This window comes from Sciurus vulgaris (genome assembly GCF_902686455.1).
Source record: "Sciurus vulgaris genome assembly, chromosome: X".
In the NCBI taxonomy this organism is placed as follows: domain Eukaryota; kingdom Metazoa; phylum Chordata; class Mammalia; order Rodentia; family Sciuridae; genus Sciurus; species Sciurus vulgaris.
Window position 1 is genome coordinate 136,531,819 of NC_136471.1, and position 20,015 is coordinate 136,551,833.

The window sequence follows — 20,015 nt, forward strand, 5'->3', positions numbered from 1 at the left end:
ATCCATCCATCCATCCATCCATCCATCCATGCATCCATCCACCCATCCATCCATCCACCCATCCACCAATCCATCCATCCATCCATCCATGCATCCATCCATCCATCCATCCATCATCTAACAATGAGCTATCATCTATTTACCAACTTGTTAGTCTATCATCTACCTATCTATCTTCTACCTACCAAACTTTCCATCTATCTACCTGTTCATCCATCCACCCATCCACCCACCTATCCACCCATTCTCCCACCTAGCCACCCATCCATCCATCCATACATCCATCATCTAACAAGTAGCTGGCTATGTAGCTATCATCCATTTATATCTATCAGCTACTGTCATCATATCCAGCCTCTATCCATCTACCTAGCTAGATACACGTATCTAAATAGGCACATAGAGCTAGGTGTATATGGATAAAGACCTATAGTCATCTGTCTATCTGTTACCCATCGATCAGTCAGTTTTTCTATCTATCCTTTTTATACCCCTGTATTTTTCTATCTGCATCCATCCATCTACTCACCTCTGTATGTATGTTTATATCTTCTATCCATCCATTTACCTATCTGTGCATCAATCCATCATCTACCATCTATCATCAATCTATGAACCTGTCCATCCATCATCTAATAGTTAGCTATTAGTTATTTATAGCTAACATCTATTTTTTGTACCTATTATCTATCCACCTATCAGACATATATGTGTGTGTGTGTGTGTGTGTATAGAGATATAGATAGGTAGATATAGCTAGATTATATGGATAAAGACCTATAGTAATCTCTGTGTATCTGTTACCCATCCATAAATCTATTTTTCTAATCTAGCTGTCCATCTGTCCATCCATCCATCCATCCATCCATCCATCCATCCATCCATCCATTTACCAATCTATGTATCTATTTATTCTATGTATCCATCCATCATCCGTTCATCTCTATATCTATCTATCCATCCATCCATCCATCCATCCATTCATTCATCTCTATATCTATCTATCCATCCATCCATCCATCCATTTACCAATCTGTGCATTTTTTTCTTTCTTTCTTTCTCCCTTTCTTTCTTTCTTTCTTTCTTTCTTTCTTTCTTTCTTTCTTTCTTTCTTTCTTTCTTTCTTTCTATGCATCTACCTATCTACCCATCCACCCGTCTGTTCATCTGTCATCTAACAACTAGCTATTATCTACCAACCTGTTCATCTATCTATCTATCTATCTATCTATCTATCTATCTATCTATCTATCTATCTATCTATCCATCTATCCACCCATGCATCTGTCTGTCCATCCCTCTATCCGTCCATCCATCCATCCATCCATGCATCCATCCATCCGGCTACCTGTCAACCTGACCATCTCCATCTCCTCGCCCACCCACCCTTCATCTTGTACCTGTGATCCGCATCCTCTCTCTCCATCTCTACCTTATCTGATAACTGATTCTCCAGAGAATTCTGACTGACAGCCCAAACAAGCCGGAAGCAGCCAAGGTACCGACATTCCCCGGCCCCTGACCCCTACGCTGGGAGGCAGCGGGCCACCTGAGACTCCTCGTTGACTGGCTCCGTGCAACGCGGCCCCTGCAAGTCAGGACAGGCCGCGGCAGAACCCCACACGGCACGGCCCCACCTGGCCCCCCAACAGAGTCCACCACGCCGTCTCTTTGAGGGAACTGAAGCATCGCAGTCCTCTTTAGCCCATGGCCGACGGCCAGGGCGCCATGTTGAGACACGTGTGGTTACCGCACCTGAGGAACGTCCCTGGGGTGCAGGAGATCCTCCTGGCTGGCCCTCTTGCACAATGTGCTGCATACCTGCGGTTTCTTCCCTGGGAGGTCCAGGTGAATGAGTTCTATGGGGAGGAGCGTCTCGCCCTCGGACGTGGCCGACTTTCTCCGGCTATGAGCTCAGGTCTGGGACGGCCTCGTGGGGCTGGTGGGGGCCGGGACAGCTGCCCAGACGCAGCTCGGCTCCTGGCTCTGGGAGGACCAGGCCCCTGCACTCCAGAGCCCAGTGCCTGGCCCTCCCCCGCCTGTGCAGACGGCCAGCCTGCATTCCTGGGTGGCCACAGCCCAGTGTGTTCCTGTCGCCTGGCAGTCAGGGGCGGCTGGCGGCTGCACACTCGGTCACCTCCCTGCACCTCAGCCCTGCCCTCTTCCAGCCCCAGGACGGAGGGGGTGCGGACTGCCAGTCACGTGCACCTCCGGGGCAAAGCATGCTCCCCGGGCCGCTGACGCCCCACAGCTTCCTTGCGCCAAGCTGCACCCGCCTGCCAATCTGTCCATCGCAGGCTGGCGACAAGCCCGCCCACACGAAGCCCCCGGGAGCGCAGGAGGCAGGCGTCCCCGGTTACTGGCCGGAGGCTCAGCTGCCCCTAGGGCTTCCCTCCCGACCCAGAGGTGCTGCTCTGTGGCTTCCACGCCGCGCGCAGCAAAAACAATTTTGTTTAAAAGAAGCAGCGAGGCTGAGCCGGGACCTGGTTCCCTATAAGACGCGACGCATGTGATACGGACGGAGCAGCTGCGCCCGCCAGCCAGGGTCCTGCACCATCCAGAGACGGCAGCTGACAGGCAGGGGCCGCACCCTGTTCTCCCTGCCACACCCTGTTCTCCAGGGAGTCCGGCATCCTGGGACCCTGACACCCAGAGGCGACTCTGGAGCCCACCCTCGTGGGTTTCCAGAGACGAGCGCAGCGTGTCTCCCTGTTGGACCTGCCTGCTGTCCTCTCGCTCTACCTGGAACGTTCTAAGATGCCTGACTGGACACCGGCCGTTCCCAATGCCTTTGCTGACCCATCAGTGTTGACTCAACCTGGAAAAGAAAACCGGGCTTCCTGCTTCCAACCCTTTCCAGCCGTTGCAATTTCTCACCTTCTGTTTAGCAAAATGGGTTTTCTTTATTGTTCTTTTAAAAAAAATATTTCCAAATCCTTTATGCCATCAACTTTTTTTTTTTTTGGTGCCAGGGATTGAACTCAGCAGGGCTTAACCACTGAGCCTCATCCCCACATTTTACTTTTTATATTTCATTTAGAGACAGGCCCTCGCCAAGTTGCTGAGGGCATGGCCTAGGTGGCTGAGGCTGGCCTCCAAATTGGAGTCCTCCTGCCTCAGCCTCCTGAGCCGCTGGGATTATAGGCGCACACCTCTGAACCCAGAAACTAGACTTTTTTTTTTTTTTTTTTTTAAGAAAGGATTTAGTTTCACAGCATAATTAAGAGGAGGGGAGAGTGAGAGGAACTGAATGGTAGCAAGCTGTATTGCGGGCACGAACAGTTGTGTCAAAATGAACCCTGCTGTTAGGTAGGCCTCTAATAAACTAATCCAAAAGAGGAAAGTGCAGAAATCTCTAGTGTGCCCGGTGCCCCGCACACACAAATTCTCCCTCGTTCAGCTCCAGTGCATAGACCTTCATGGATGCATCCTGAGCGCATGGAGTCCCCCACGCACCCTGGGGTTCCCTCCTGCTGACATCCACTCTGGGGGTCTGGACAAGGGTGTATAATGGCATGAATCACCCTGAATTCATGTGGAGTCACTTCATGGTCCCACAAGTCCCCTGCGCTGTCTGCTCAAACCTGCCTCCCATCCTGAGGCCAGCGGCCTCTGATCTTTGTAGGGTCCCCGCGGTTTAGAATTCCCGCGACGCACCACAGTCAGCGCCTGCTTCTCTGCGGCTGGGTGAACCTCCGCGGGGTCCACTCGGCCCGCCTCCTCCTTCTCGGCCCCTGACGGACTCCTGAGCCCGGCCCGGGGAACACCTCCCTCTCTTCCCATGATCCGTCTTTTCCCGTCCAAACACATCCCCGTGATCTCCCAGTCTTCAGGGTTACGCGTAATGCTGTGCGGGTTTCCCTGGGGACCAACGTCTTCAGCTCCGCGGGGTAAGTAGCCATGAGGTGCCCTTGCTGGGTCACATGGTCAGGCCGGGTGTTCGCTTGGGCTTCTGTCTGCACGGGGTCAAGATCCTGGTGCCCAACACCCATGTTCGTAGCAGCTCAATTCACAATGACTAGATGGTGGAACCAACCTAGGTGCCCTTCGACAGATGAACGGATAAAGAAAATGTGGTACATCTACACAGTGGAATATTACTCAGCCTGGAAGAAGAATGAAATGATGGCATTTGCAGGTAAATGGATGGAGCTGGAGAATATCATGCTGAGTGAAATAAGCCAAACCCAGAAAACCGAAGACCGAGTGTTTTCCCTGCTGAGTGGATGATGATACATAATGGGGGTGGGGAGTGGGAGGTGAGAGAAAAATGGAGGGACTTTAGATTATCTACAGGGAAATGAGGGGGGGTATGAAAGATGGTGGAATGAGACAGACATCATCACTCTATGCACATGTATGATCACACAAACGGTGTGACTCTACATCATGCACAACCACAGAAATGCAAAGTTGCACCCCATTTGTGTACAATGCATCAAAATGCAGTCTGTGAAAGTTAAAAAAATTTTTTTTAAATTTTATAAAAGATCCCGGCGCTCACTAAGCAAGATGAAGGGATGGTTCTGTGCACGTGCCTGCTCACCGTACAGACACCTCAGGATCCCCGTCTTTTTCTCCTTCCCCAGGTGGCTCCTCCAGGTGACCATCAGCCAGCCATGATCTATCTCTGAGTCACATTTCCAGACCAGCATGAGTCCCAGTGGCTTAACCCCTGAGCCCCCTCCCCAGCCCTTTCAGTTTTTATTTAGAGACAGAGTCTCACTGAGTCGCTCAGAGCCTCACTAAGTTGCAGAGGCTGGCCTCCAACTTGCAATCCTCCTGCCTCAGCCTCCCAAGCTGCTGGGATGACAGCAAACACCACCATGTCCACCTATTTGCCATCCATCATACTTTTATCCACCTTGCCTATTATTTATTTATCTGTAGTCTCTTATCTATTGATGCATTTCTCTATCAAACATTTATCCACCCACATATGGTACCTACCTACCTACTTACCTATTTATTCATCCACCTCTCCATCCATCCATGAATTCTATCAAATCTCTCAGTCTATCATCTATCCATGCATCCTTTTGTCCATCTTATCTATTACCTATTATCTATCTTATATCTATTTTTTATCACCTGTCTTCTATTATATCCATCAATCATCCTTCATCTCTCTCTGTAAATTTAAGGGCAACCAGCATACTAATTGAAATATTAATCTCATCCAGATGAACCTGTAGAGAAGCACCCACAGAAACAATGTCTCATCACATATCTGGGCACCCCATGGTCCGGGCAAGTTGATGTAGAAAGGCAAGTTTTGGCGTATCTATCTGCACACAGGTGTGAGCCTGCCTGCGTGAGACCAGTATCACACTCTTACCACGCCTCCGGCAGCAGGCTGATGCAGAATAAAGAGAGCGTGCATTCTGCCCTCGTGCAAATGTATGTGTTTTGCACACTGTAAAAGTATCCCACAGACTTTTTGAGGCAGAATTTTCTATCTCTAAATACAAAATCAACAGTGGGTGAGGAAGACAGAAAAGGTAGCTCTTGGGCTAGAAATAGGGAATGGGTAGCCACGATTCCAAATCAGAAAATCTGAGTTTGGCTTCTTTCGTGGAAAAGTAATGGTCTCAAGTTCTGTTCACTGTCCTGCAAATGACCTCATTTCGCTCTTGTTCATGATCAAGTAATACTCCGCAGTGTCTATACACCACTTTTCTTTATCCGTTCATGCATTGATGGACCCCTGGGCTGGTTTCGTAGCTTGGCTCTCATGAATGGGGCTGCTGTGTACCTGGGTGTGCGTGCATCTCTGCAGTAAGATGACTCTGATTCCTCAGGGTAAGGACACGCAGTGGTCCAGCTGGGTCACAGGTGGTTCCATGCCTACGGGGGCAGGTGCTCATTCCGGATCATGCCACCCGGCCTCTGTTGCTGCCAATGTACCCCAAATGGACTACCCTGCACCCCAGCTTTGTTTCCCTCTGAGAGGCTCACAGTGCAGATGTGCATCTGAAGTCTTGGAAGCCACCAAAGAATCTGTAGAGAATCAAGCACATCTGGTGATCTTGGTCCCATAGGACAGAAAGGGGCATCTGGACGTGCCCACTAAAGGATCCTGGGTCAGACCCAGGGAGACCTCGCCGGGTGAACCACCTGGGAGCCAGGCGAGCCCCCAGGCCATCCGGCGGCCGCCCACACGTTTCTGTCCATTGGGACAAGGACAGCGAACTCCCGACGGGACTCTGACGAAGCCACGGGTGGGCGCGCCTGGAACCCAGAGGGTGCGTTGCGGAGCGTGACCAGTTCCCAAGCCAGAGGCGGAGGGTTCCCGCGGCTGAACGAGAAAGATGCACCGCCTAGCGATGGAGATCAGCTTTAGCCTGTCGTTAGCGTTTTATCCTATTTCCATTTAATATCTCCTTTCACGAGTTAGTTGTTACTTTGCCTGGGTTTCTGGAAAGGCCCCAGCTCTGTAACAGCACCGCCGAGCAAGGAAACCTAGTTTTGATTTTTGAGGGCACTAGTGTTTGAACCCAGGGGTGCTTAACCACTGAGCCACATCCCCAGACCATTTAAATTTGTTTTGTCTTGAGAAAGAGTCCTGCTACGTTGCTTAGGGCATTGTTAAGTTGCTGAGGCAGGCCTCCAACTTGCGGTCCTCCTGCCTCAGCCTCCCTAGCTGCTGGGAATACAGGCATGGGCCTCTGCACCCTTCCAGGCAAACTTATTTTAAAAGAACTAAGAAACTCTCCCCATGCTTGCTAAAGACTAATGATTGCTCATCTTTCCTTCCTTTTCATTGGTTTTAAATGTCAAAACATTTGCACTACAGTTTTATATACAGTTGGAATTCTTTGCAGTGATTCGTACATGCCAGAGAGCGATTTGCTCAACCTCCTGTTCTTCTACTTCCTCTCCCCTTCTCCCACCCCTTGGTCACCCAGGTCGGCTCTGCTAATGTCCCTTCTATTTTCTTGAGGTTCCCCCTTTTCTTTCCTGTTGGCCTCTAAAGAGGAAGCAGTTGACATCTTCAGCGTCGGAATTTCTCAGCTTCTGTTGCTCATGGAAGGAGGGAAGGAAGCAGCTGGTCTGGATGTGCAGATCCTTGGACCTGCAGGAGGTTGGGCCTTCCCTGCGTCAGCGAAGTGACGCTGGCCCAGAGCCATGCAGTTTGGGTCTGGGTTAAATTATGGGTGGAAGGCGGGTGGGGAGCCACGGCTCCACGTGATTTCAATTAGACTCGAAGAAGAAATGCAAGAGATTTATCAGCCCACATGTTGATTCTAGCTGGCAACGTGTTGCCTGTTTGCAGATTGTTGCAATATGCTCACCATCCGCGAAAAATGAGAAAGAAGGTAAGTGATGCTTATGCTAATTAGCTCAGGTCAGCCAATGCAGAAGGCTCATGCTAATTAGTTCAGGGCAGCCAATGTAGAAGGTTCATGCTAATTAGTTCAGGGCAGCCAATGTAGAAGGCTCATGCTAATTAGTTCAGGGCAGCCAATGTAGAAGGCTTATGCTAATTATCTCCGGTCAACCAATGCACAATACTTATGCTAATTAGCTCAAGTGAGCCCATGCAAAATAATTATTCTAATGAGCTCAGTTCAACCAATGCTCCAAGCTCATGCTAATCAGCTCAGTCCAGCCGCCGCACACGGCAACACGTATCCAAACCTCAGCTGCTGCAAGTGTATCGATAAGGGCGAGTCATTCCTGCAAACTCTCTACGGAGTTCATTTTTTAAGGTAGGAGGATAAAACACACAGGGCCACGTGTTTGTCCCGAAGTGAGTGACCTCCGCCGGAAGCAAGGACTGGACTCACCCTGAAATGATTACTTTTTCTTTAAAGTCCTTCATCACGGTCGATCCAAAGCACATCTTATTTCACTATTTTTACTGGTTCTTTTTCGTTTGCATGGCAATAGGATTCATTTTGACACAAGTATGAAAGTGTGGATTAGAATTTGCTGTAATTCCGTCCTCAATACCCCCACCTTCCTTCTCCTTTTCCTGCCCCTGTTCCCTCCATCCAGATCCATCCATTTACGAGCAAATGTCACAAATCCCTTCTTCTTTATGGCTGTGTAATATTCCATTGTGTGTATATACCCCATTTTCTTCATCCATGTATCTATTGAAGGACTCCTTGGTTGGCTCCACAGCTTGGCTATTGTGAATTGAGCTGCTATAAATAGCCAATGCACATTTCAAACCCAGAAGTTTCCAGAAGCTCAAAAAACAAGAGATAAAGATGGGTCCCAAGCTTGCTCCAAGTACGGTGTGCAAATCTACGAGATCTATATGGGTCTGGCTGCGAGCATTGTCTGTCAGTCACCCCGAGGGCCCCTGCCAATCAAGGCGACCCTGCTCTGAAGATGCCTGGCATGTCTGCATGCTGCCGCATAAATCCGCACAGTCGATGTGTGTCACTCACGTATCAAAGCGTCCTGTGGTCGCCCATGGACACGCGCAGCTTTCTTGGTTTCTTTTCATATCACTCAGAAATAGATTGAGTAAGACGTATAATCAGAAAAATGAGAGGACCCTCCATTCGGGTGTGATCCGTCAAAATGTGCAAATGCACGCTACTGTCATGGACAACTCATGAGAACAATGAAAACATTTAAAGAAGAAAACGAGAGGAGGAAAAACGAATCGAAATTAGAAATTTAAAAAACTAAAGGACTCGGAAATGCCACCTCTTCCAGTTTGATCTTCAGACCTTGTATCCGTGCATTAATGATCCCGCTGAGCCCCAGGGACAGTGGCCACTGAGACAGTGACGAGTAATTTAAAAAGCTCGCGCAGCAGGAACCAGGGGGAGGGTTTTAAAACAGATGAAGGAAACAGGTTCTGCAAAGAAGCATTTTATAGTCGATACTGTGAAAAGTCACCCGTGGGTCACGGTAATGAAAAGCAGGCTCACTGGGGTTAGTTTTCATATTTTATTTAAAGTCTTTAGAGTTACATAGACAATGGGGTTTTATTTTTCTGAGACGTGGGATATTTGTTCCCACCGTCCAGAACTATATCCCGTCCCTGGCTCCTTGGGGACTCTATCCCGTCCCTGGCTCCTTGGGGACTATATCGTGTCCCTGGCTCCTTGGGGACTATATCCTGTCCCTGGCTCCTTGGGGACTATATCCCGTCCCTGGCTCCATGGGGACTATATCCTGTCTCTGGCTCCTTGGGGTTATATCTGGCGCCTGGTGAGCAGAGCTCTCTCTGCTTCCTGGTGCCATGTCCTGAGCTGCTCTCCTCCTCCAGGCCCTTCCGCCATTTTGTTGTGCCTCACCTTGGGCCAGAGCCATGGAGTCGCCCACCATGGACTGAACCTCTGAAACCATGAGCCCCACATAACCTTGCCCCCCTTGTGTTATTCTTGTCAGGTCTTTTGGTCACAGCAGTGAAAAATCTGAATCGATCAGTGCCCGCACTGTGCAACCGCACACCAGAACCGGTCTGAACAACCTCTCCCCCTTCCCCTTCCCCGTTCTCCCCAACAACCCCGATCGTGTGAGCATCCACAGAACTCCTCTTCTCCCTGCAAGATTTTGTTTTGATCAACAAGCTGTATTTTCCAAATGACGCATATGATCCTCTTCCTGCGTGTTAAAGGCCACAGGGTCCTAAATAAATGTGTTACGGCTGAGACTCTGAGCAGGAATGGTTTAGAGATGATGCAGGTGGACGCCCAGAGTTGGTCTTAAGTCATCCTCCACGTGAGGCCGGGGTTCTGGTCACTGCTCTTCCGTCCGGAGGTCCAGTTGCCGGCCCTCTGAAGTACTGTGTGCTCGCTGCTTCTTGGGACCAGTTGATTCTTCTCCCCATGGAGACGGATCTCCCACATTTCGGAATTTGCTCTTCTTTCCCAAGATCTGGATTGGCCTCTCCCGGCCCATCCTTGGGATGGACCCTCCAAGGAGAAGGAGTCCCCCAGGTGGGCGGAGTTTCCTGAGTCGTCATCTAGGGGACACTTTCTTGGAAAGGGAAGAAGTGAGGTCATTCTGAGGGGTTTGCATGTGGGTCACCCGGTGCCACTCTGAAAGTTTCATCGCAAAAGGACAGAGGCCGGAGAGTTTTGCAGGCAAAGAAGATGGACCGAGGACCCCAGCAGTGTCCCCTGGAGGGACCTGGCACCTCCTCTGGAGGAGGACGAGGACTCTGCATCCACGCCTTGTGCAAAACGCAGGCGGTGAATTCCGCTCCCATCTTCCTCCTCACCCGAGGGTCTCGACCAGACACGTGCGTGGTGGGCCATGCCTCACTCGGAGCCGAATATTCAGGCAACCGCCGTGAGAGCAAACTCCCCTCCAGAGGCACAGCCGGCTCCAGAAATCCGGGCTGTGCGGTGCACACAGACATTCCCGCGTTTCGGGGTCCTCGGACCCGTGGGCCCACCTTCTCCATGATCCGAAGCAAAGGTCAGCCTCTCCGAGGCCGCGCGGAGGAGGCTCCGGCCTTCCTCCTGCTACCGGCGCCCTGGGCGGGGCCGGGCGTCCCTCCTCACCAGATGAGTCCGCGCCATGCTCCCCGCAGGTGACCAGGCAGCTGGCGGACTTGCAGCGCCGGGTCTCAGGCGGACCAAGGGCCTCAGTCCTCGGTACCCAGGGCCAGAGGGCGGCGCCCGGCACAGAAATGGACGTGGAGTCCAGTGTCCACCCTCGTGGGGTCTCAGGGCCCCGGGAGACCCCTCAGCTCCCGTAGTCCCCTTGGGCCCCAGGGTCCAGCGTCTCTGCTCAGTAAACATCCTCGGGACTCTACCGCCAGGTGTTCCGGGCGGCGCGCTGACTTCCCGGGTCCGCGGACCTGCTCGGGTCCGGCGTCGCCCCTGGCCTGGCTCCCGCGGGCGTCTTCTGTGTCCTGGTTTCCTGGTGTTAAAGGAGGCGGGCCTGGTCGCCATCCTCACTAGCGTTTCTATGGCGACGGGTTAAGAAGGCAGAGGAAATGGGAGGCGCGCTCTCTCTCTCTCTGGCTTATAGATCGACTTTTTGGGGGTACCAGGGATTGAACGCAGGGGCACTCGACCCCTGAGCCACCTCCCCAGCCCTGTTTTGTTTTTTATTGAGAGGCAGGGTCTCCCTAAGTTGCTTAGGGCCTCAGTTTGGCTGAGGCTGGCTTTGAGCTCTCGGTCCTCCTGCCTCAGCCTCCCGAGCCGCTGGGATGACAGGCGCGCGCCACCGCGGTCAGCTCTGCTCTCTCCTTCGAGCTCGGGAAGGCAGAACCACGTGACGCCAGGCCAGACCCTCCCTGGCTCGGCCCCCTGGCCTCTTAGGGCTGAGGTCCACTGGGATACTCGTCGGGTCTCCTCCAGCGGCAGGTCCTGCGGCCTCGTCCTGCCCCCGAACTGTGGCTTCTGGTTATAAAACCACCACGGCAGATGCGGCTCCTCAGTCTCTTCCACCTGGGTCAATGCAGGAGCTTCTCACCCCACCGGCCATGCTCGCTGCCCCTCTGGACCACGTGTGTTTCCGCCCCTAAACACGACCCAGGAGCCGGATTTGCAGCCACTAACCTCGTTCTGACAGCGCCTCCTGTGGTCTGGCTGGATGGAAATTCAGAGTCGGGGACTCCCAAGCACCTTCTTCTTGGAGACCTACCGAACAAGGCTTCCCATTTCCTGCTTTCTCAGCTGCTGTACTACAAGGCCGACCACCTCAGGGGCCTCTTTGTCTTTGTGTGACTGGCTGATGTGACTCGGAGCCTGGTGTCCTCCAGGTTCACCCCAGTCGAGGCCAGTTGGTCAAAATTTCCTTCCTTTTCATGGCTGAGTAGTATTCCACTTTGTAGATCTCTTTTTCTTTATATATTCGTCTGGGCAGGAATATCTGGGTTAATTTCACATCTTGGCGATTGCAAATGACCAGCTTTTATTATTATCATCTTTTTAAAAATTTGAATTTGTTGATTCCCATTTTTATTAGTTCTTTTCAGTTATATATAATTGATAGGATTCATTTTTACAGAATTATAAAGACATGGAGTATGTTCTGTGTATGTTCTATTCCCAGAACTTCCTTTCCCCTCTGTCTATCCCATTCCTTTGCCTCTGCTCTACTGATCATTCAGCCATTTATAGTTTTTTTTATTTTTAATTTTTATTTTACATTAGTGTCTCGTAGATCTTTTCTAAGTTTAAAGGTTACATAATTGAAAGAAAAAAAAAACCCAGTTCTTGATTTATCTTTTCTTTAAACCTCAAAAATGACATATTTATTCACCTTTATTCATTTCATGCCTATATATAGCATATACTCATTTATTTATTGCACAACATGTAATGTACTTATTTACTGAATGTCCACCTGGGTATGGGCTTCGTGCCACAGCAGGTACTAAGCACTAAGAGCGGGATCCATTGGTGCTCAGACAAGACCACATATATCCCCAGCAGCTTGGGAGGCTGAGGCAGGAGGATCTGGAGTTGGAGGCCAGCCTCAGCTACTTAGTGAGGCCCTGAGCAATTTAGCGAGTCCCTGTCCGTCACTAAAATATTTTAAAAGGCTGAGGATGTGGCTCAGTTTTTAAACCACCTTGGGTTTAATCCCTGGTACAAAAATAAAAAAGAAAGAAAGAAAGAAAGAAAAAAATCGCTATAAGACCCTAATTTGCGCCCTGTCCATATAAACATCTTGCGGGGCTAAGTGGAAAGCCCTTTGATGTACAAATCATGGTGAACGAGGAGTAGATTACTGACATTCCAATTTTTAAACGTGGGCGCATAATAATTGCACAGCGTCATGGGGTTGGGTGCAATTATTCTGCACCGTCTGTTGGTTGGAGGCGCGGGTCTGCGGCGCCTGGCGCGGCTGGACCTTAGTCCTCGAGGTGGAACGACGTCATCCGATTATTTTATTTTCCTTCAGGTCCGGGGAAGCCGGGAGGGTCCCGGGAGCTGCTCTTGGGACGTCCACCGTCCAGCTCTGGAAACGTGTGCGACGTGGGGACCCGGAGGCCGCGGAGAAGCCCGAGGTCCCCGCGGAGAGAAAACCCAGCGTTTGCCGACAGCGCGGTGGATCTCGGCGCTGAGGCCGCACCGTCGCCCCGGGGCAAGTCCGCTGTGCTCAGGAGCAGCCGGTTTAGCGCGGCCAGGGTCACCTGGAGATGGACACTGACCTGTTCGGGTGACGGCAGGGACACCGGCAATCCCCGTGAGTTCACCAAACTCCACTCGGGGCACGGCCACCCAGCTGAAGGGGTCCACTGTGGACCTCGGCATCGTCATCTGGGTCTGCACGGCTGCCAAGGCCCGGTGATCGCCTGGGCGCCCAGTTGCTGGAGTTGATCTGACTCGGTGAAGAAAGAGGCTCTACGCAGAAACCCGTGGGGCCAGGGACGCCCAGAGACCCCGAAATCAGCGGCTCAGGAAGGAGTTCCCGGGGAGGTCCGCCCTCCAGGAGGCTGACCTTTCGGTGATGGCCTCTGGGCCCTCTGCAATGCACTGAAGGCTGCAGGCCGCAGCTCTGGCGCCTGCGTCCCCCCAAACAGGCCGAAAATGGAAGTCTGCGGAATTTCCCCTGCAGGCTGCGGCCACTGGGAACCGGCTGAAATCTTGCAGCAGGGCCTCTGCCCGCTTTCTGTGCCTCGATTTCCATCCTTAAGACCTGTCTCTTCTCTGCTGCATGAAGAGCCAGCCTAGCTCGGGGCCTCTGCTTCACACCTGTAAGTTATCATCTTCCTCATCCTCCTCGTCATCATTGGTATTGGGGTTGATCCCAGCGCCTGCACGGGCTGGGCACGTGCTTTACCACTGAGCCGCAGCCCCAGCGCATTTCACCGATTTAAAAGAAATAACCAGCTGGGCGCAGTGGCGCTTGGTGGGGATTCCATCGGCTTGGGAGGCTGAGGCAGGAGGATTACAAGTTGGAGGCCAGCCTCAGCAAGTTAGCAAGGCATTGTCTCAAAATTAAAAAAAAAAAAAAACTTGTCATGTACGGCTAAATAGAATAAAAATTTAAAAAGTAAAAATAAATCAAAAGGGCTGGGGATGTGGTTCGGTGCTGGAGCGTCCCTGGATTCAATCTCTGGTACAAAAACCAAAAAAATAAAACAAAACAAAACAAACAAAAAAATATATACAAAAAGAAAACGTCCTTCCTTGGCTTTTCAATGATCAGATTATTATTATTATTATTTTTTTTTTTGTTTCTCTCGATCACTTTCAATAGAGTTCCTTTAAGCCCGGATTTTGAAAGACAGCGAGAGAAAGAAAGATAATCATTTTCTGATAAAAGGGAGGGATGCTGTGTCCAAGTTTGGCTTCGACTATCAAATTTCTTTTTCGTTCATACAAATAAATAAATCGAAGGTTCATCTCTCAATCACTTTTAATGTAGTTCCTCTGAAGCCCGGATTTTTAGAGAGAGAAAAAGAAAATTGTTTTCTGATTAAAAAGAGGGATTCCCTGCCCACCGCCGGCCATTCTGTGGTCTCCGCAGGGATTTCGACCTCAATTTTTTTTTAAAAAGGGCTTCAAGAGAAAGAGTCTCATCCCCCCCGAGCCGAGAAATATGGGAAACTAAGAACAATTGAGACCATAAATGTGGAGGGACAGTTTGACTCTTGGAAGGAAAACAGCTGGGGCCAGAACAGGAGGAGGAAAGCTTAAAATAGCCAGAGCCAAGCGCCGGGCGGCCTCCTCACTGACCTCCGGCCTCGGCGCACCTCAGGGGTCCTGGGAACAGTGCTAGCGAGTCCTCCGAGGGTTCAGCGGAAAGGGCTGCCCGTCTGCATCCCCTGCAAAGGGCTGCGCCGGCCCAGGAACCCGACCGTGCGAGCCGCGGAGGACGCGCCTCCGGAAGGGAGGCAGGAAGGTCGGGCCTCAAAGTCCTCCAGCGAACAGAGCGCAGACCTACACCCGCGCTGGCCTCGAGAAACACCTTCGCGGGGTTATTGTTTTTAAATAGTTACAAGGAATTTCTGCAGCTAGATTTACAGCCATCGCCCACCACCCAGGGTGAACTCATAGCTAAATTTTGAAAGTAGAGAAGGAAGTCGGAACTCAACGGAAGGGTCGGGATAACCTGTCAGAGCGGAGCAAACGCGAGTTCCTTGAGAGGAAGGGGAAAATGTTGTCTTTGTTTTCTTTTTTTTTTTTCTTTTCTTCCCCCTGTTTATATTATGTGCATGTTAAATGTAATGCCAGTACTGAAAACTAAAAAAACAGCTGTCTCATAAAACAGGAAGGGAATGGGGAACAAGATTTAAATATATAGGTTTCATATCAAAAAAGAAAAAATAGCCAAGCCTGGTGGTGGAAGCTTGTTCAACCAGCAAGTACGGAGGCTGAGGCAGGAGGATCACAAGTTGGAGGCCAGCCTCAGCAACACAGCAAGTGAGACCCTGTCTCAAAGTGAGATGTACAAAGGGCTGGGGAGGTGTCTCCGTGGTTAAGCAGCCCGGGGTTCAGCTCTTGGCACTGAGGAAAAAATGGGGAAATAAAGCAGGTAGATAAATACAAAGAGGAAACTTCTGTAACTAGATCAGAGCCAAACAGATAAACCGACTTCTGGTGTGACTGACTTAATGTGCGTGTGTCCCCAGGTTCCTGTGCTGAGGCCTCACCAGGAGCTGGTGTGGGAGGTGGGCTCTGGGAGGGGCTGAGCTCAGCAGGTGCAGCCCAGGAAGGGGACCAGGGTCCTTCTACAGAGACCAGAGAGCCCCCTGCCCATCCACCTGTGAGGACCAGGAGCAGCGCCATCTGTGAGCAGGAAGCAGCCTCAGCAGCCCCGAGTCTGCCCCGCCTGGACCTGGGCTACAGCCTGCAGAGCTGAGAGCGGTCAGGTCTGGGGTCCATCAGCCCCGGGCTGGGGGTCTGGTCACAGCAGCCCAGGAGACTCACACAGGGATGCACCAGCCCTCTGAGCAAGGCAGGGACCTGGGTGTGTGTCCCCAAGTTCCTGTGCTGCGTCCTCACCAGGTGCTGGTGTGGGAGGTGGGGCTCTGGAAGGGGCTGAGCTCAGGAGGTGCAGCCCAGGAAGGGGACCAGGGTCCTTCTACAGAGACCAGAGAGCCCCCTGCCCTTCCACCTGTGAGGACCAGGAGCAGCGCCATCTGTGAGCAGGAAGCAGCCTCAGCAGCCCCGAGTCTGCCCCGCCTGGACCTGGGCTGCAGCCTGCGGAGCTGAGAGAGGTCAGGTCTGGGGTCCATCAGCCCCGGGCTGGGGGTCTGGTCACAGCAGCGCAGGAGACTCACACAGGATGCACCAGCCCTCTGAGCAGGGCAGGGACCTGCCAGGTCAGACCTGAGCTGCAGCCTGCAGAGCAGAGGGCCGCAGCTGTCAGTCACTGAAGGGGCCCAGCCCTCGGGCACTAAGACGCCTGCTCTCCGCGGAGGAGAGAAAGCGAGTCCGCTGTCACTACTGCAGAGATTAATTACCGGCGATGCTCTGGGAAGTGAGTAAAGCCCGTGCTGAGTTTTGCGACGGTTTTCTTCTCAATGGAAATCTGCAGGACCGCTACCCTAAGGCCGGGCTTGGTCTGTTATTCCGAGTTCCCTCACGGTCATGGGGGAGATGGCCACCGGAGCCACATGTGTGATCAATTAAGAAGTTTTTTTACTTTGCCAGGATCTGAACTGGAGGAAGAGATAGGGATTTGGGATTCCGAGCGCATGCAACTTCTGAAAGAAAAAGCAGAATAAAGCCCTTTGCAGAGTTAGGTCTGCGCTTGGAACAACACGGCCGCTGGTCAGAGAGAGCGCGGTGAGTCATCCCGGGAGACTGAGCTCCGTTGTTTGCACAGGGAAACATCTGGAAGGCATTAGAGGCCCGGCTGCATCCTCGCTCCCACGGACTCCAGCCTAGCCTCACAACCAGATTGTGTTTTTCCACCCGCTGCTCTGGGCCTCGGAAGACCCTGCCGGTGTCCACCTTGTGCCCCATGCTGGAGACCCCGGGGCCCGGTGGCCAGACTCTTCTGTGGGTGCAGCTTAGAGGGACAGGGAGGTCCCGGCACCTCCCCAGCCCGGGCTCCAAGGCCAGGTCTGCTGTTTCTACTTCTGGCTGAAATGCACAGCAGACCCTGCAACGGAGATTCTGGTGGAGGTGGGTGCACCACGCACATCTCCTTCCAGAACAGAACCAGTCAGTCCAACTGGGTCTGCAGGCATCCACCCTATTGATGGCTTTGGTTTCCAGGGGAGGCCATGCGGGGGGATCCCCCATGTGCCCGTCTCCTCCTGGATTTGAGGAAGAGTCCGAGGTCCAGAGTGGCCCTCTGTTCACAGCTCCAAGGGGACCCTGTGCTGTTCAGAGCCGAGGGGAAGCAGCACATTTTTAGAGTCTCTTTGGCTTCATCTGTCAGGAGAGAAAGGCGGCTGACGGGGGAGTCAGGGGAATGGGGACAGGTCTGGGCTGGGCGGCCGGGAAAGCCGTGGCCGCCATGTTGGATTCACCTCAAGTGAACTTCCCAGTTGTTCCGTTCAGCAAGCACTGGACCCAAAAAAACTGCCGCTGAAAGGGAATAAAGAGGAATCCCGGGCACAGTAAAGGAGCTGCCAAGACGCTTGTCTCCAAGGCCGGATGGGATGCACCAGAAGAAATTCTTTGCCCTAATTGGGAAAAGGGTTGGTTCAGACCCAATCAAGGATGAGCGGGTGGTTTGGACACTGGACATCTTCTAGCGACGGTCGTTAACTCCGCTGAAATGACAATCACGGGTCGACAGGCATCGAATCGAACTTTACAGGCTGCTGTCAATTAAAACCGAAAAACAATTCTGGCATTTCTCGAAGCCCAACATAAAAAGAAACATCTCCAAAGGATTCCCGTTCCTTCTCCTTTTTTATATTGAGGACATTCCGTTGCTGCTGCTGCTGCTTTTTTATTTATTCATTTTTTTTTTTTTTTTTTTTTTGCGATTGTAGAATTGTTTTGCAAGAACTTGTTTTTGTTTTGCAATGGTAGGAACAAGATTCTTTTGGTTTTTTAAAGTCTTGATATTTTAAGCAACAGAGATGGCTACAATTGCTCCTTTTATTTTAAACTTGGATGTATTATTTCACTTTATTCCAGTTTTGGGGAAATAGGTGCTTGTTTGATTTGGGTGCTGTTTATTGTTGGAGGTGGTTTTTTTTTTTTTTTTTTTTTTTTTTTTTTTTTTAACCAGCGTGGAGCAGGGTCAAGCTTCCCGGTAGGAACACCCAGAGCACCTTGTTCCGATCACTCTGGCTGGCGGGGCCGTCGGGCTTGGGCTGTGCCTGGCATATAGAAACTTCTGTGTACCTGCTGTTCTGTTTTAAGAGTGTCTCGTGGGCGCGTCCTGATTCTGCGTAACAGCGAGATCCGCTTTGCCATATTTGGAGACGTGAGTGACAGACCTTCTCTTCGTTATCACAGGGTCTCTTTTCCTCTCTTGACCTGGTCGCCCTTGGACCTCAGACTCTTCTTCCGTGACTCTTGCTGGCGACTCCGAGGCTCATTGACCTCGTTCCTCTCCGGGGAGTGAAGTGACTTTTCTGCAGCTGGTTTTAATGGGCTGGGAGGAGCTTTGAGGAATCCATGGCTCTGGGGTTCGGCTTTGCCAGATGTTTGGGCAGCAGGTTGGACCACAGAGGAGTCAGGGGTTCAAATCCTCCTGTGCCGGGTGTCACACGGATGATGCAGCTGGAAAACCAGCACAGCTCGAGAACCAGGTAAGTCCAGCACATGATCCTACTGACCAGGTAGGGAATCGGGGCACAATATGTGTATATTCTGAAGGCCAGTGACCTCTGCCACCTCTCGTGATTATGGTCATGGGAGGTGCCGAATCCTGTCCCACGCTACGTCGATATGGTGAATTCTTTTTTTAAAATTTTTAATTTGTTCTGATGAGCTGCACCTGACAGCAGAAGGTCTGGCTGCATTTTGACAGATCAGACATAAATGGAGGGTCACCTCTCATTTTTCTGACTGTCCATGTTGCAGGATCACATGGTCATGCAGCCACACATGCACATGAGTCATCATGTCTGTCCACTCTACTGTCCTTCCTGCCCCAAACCCTTCCCTCCCTTCACTCCCTGTACCTAATCTAAGTAACTCTGTTCTTCCCTATCCCATTCCCTTATTGTGAATTAGCTTCTGCACATCAGAGAAGACATTCTGCCTTTGGTTTGTGGGGATTGACTTATTTCACTGAGCATGATATTCTCCAGCTCCATCCATTGACCAGCAAATGCCATCATTTCATTCTTCTTTAGGGCTGAGTAATATTCCATCATATATATATATACATGTATATACACACCACATTTTCTTTACCTATTCATCTGTTGAAGGGCATCTAGGTTAGGTAAAAATGTACATCATCCCTAGCAATTAAAGAAATGCAAATCAAAACTATTCTAAGTTTCCATCTCTGTCTAATCAGAATGGCAATGATTAAGAAGACCAGCAACCATAAGTGTTGGCGAGGACGTGGGGAAAAGGTCCACTCACACGTGGCTGGTGGGAATGCAAAATGGTGCAGCCACTCTGGAAAGCAGTGTGGAGATTCCTCAGGAAACTTGGAATGGACCCACCATGTGACCCAGCTATCCCACTCTCGGTTTATACCCAAAGGACTTAAAACCAGCACCCTACAGTGACACAGCCACATCCATGTTTATAGCAGCTCAACTCATAATAGCTAAGGTATGGAACCAACCTGGGTGCCCTTCAGCAGATGAGTGAGTAAAGAAACCGTGATATGCTGAATTCTTAACCCTGGACCTCAGGAGAGAAGCTCTGTTGGAAACAGACCATTTTAGATGCAATTAATCCTACTGCACAAAGGTGGAGCCCCAACCCAGTGCGACCGACATCTCTACAATAAAATGGCAGAGTTGGATGCAGCCCCATGTGGACAGCGAACGTGAGCCAGGAAGGCCAAGGAGGAGAGCGGGATGGTGCATCTCTGGGCTTAGGAGCTGCAAGGGTCACCAGCAGCCACCAGGAGCAGGGGACAGGTGTGGAAATGGCCCTCCCGTCCTCCAGAGAGAGCGGACCCCGCCGGCAGGGTTCAGACTTGTGACTCAGAGACGTCTGTGCACATGGACGTCAATGGCGTGTCCTTGGGGCGTCCAG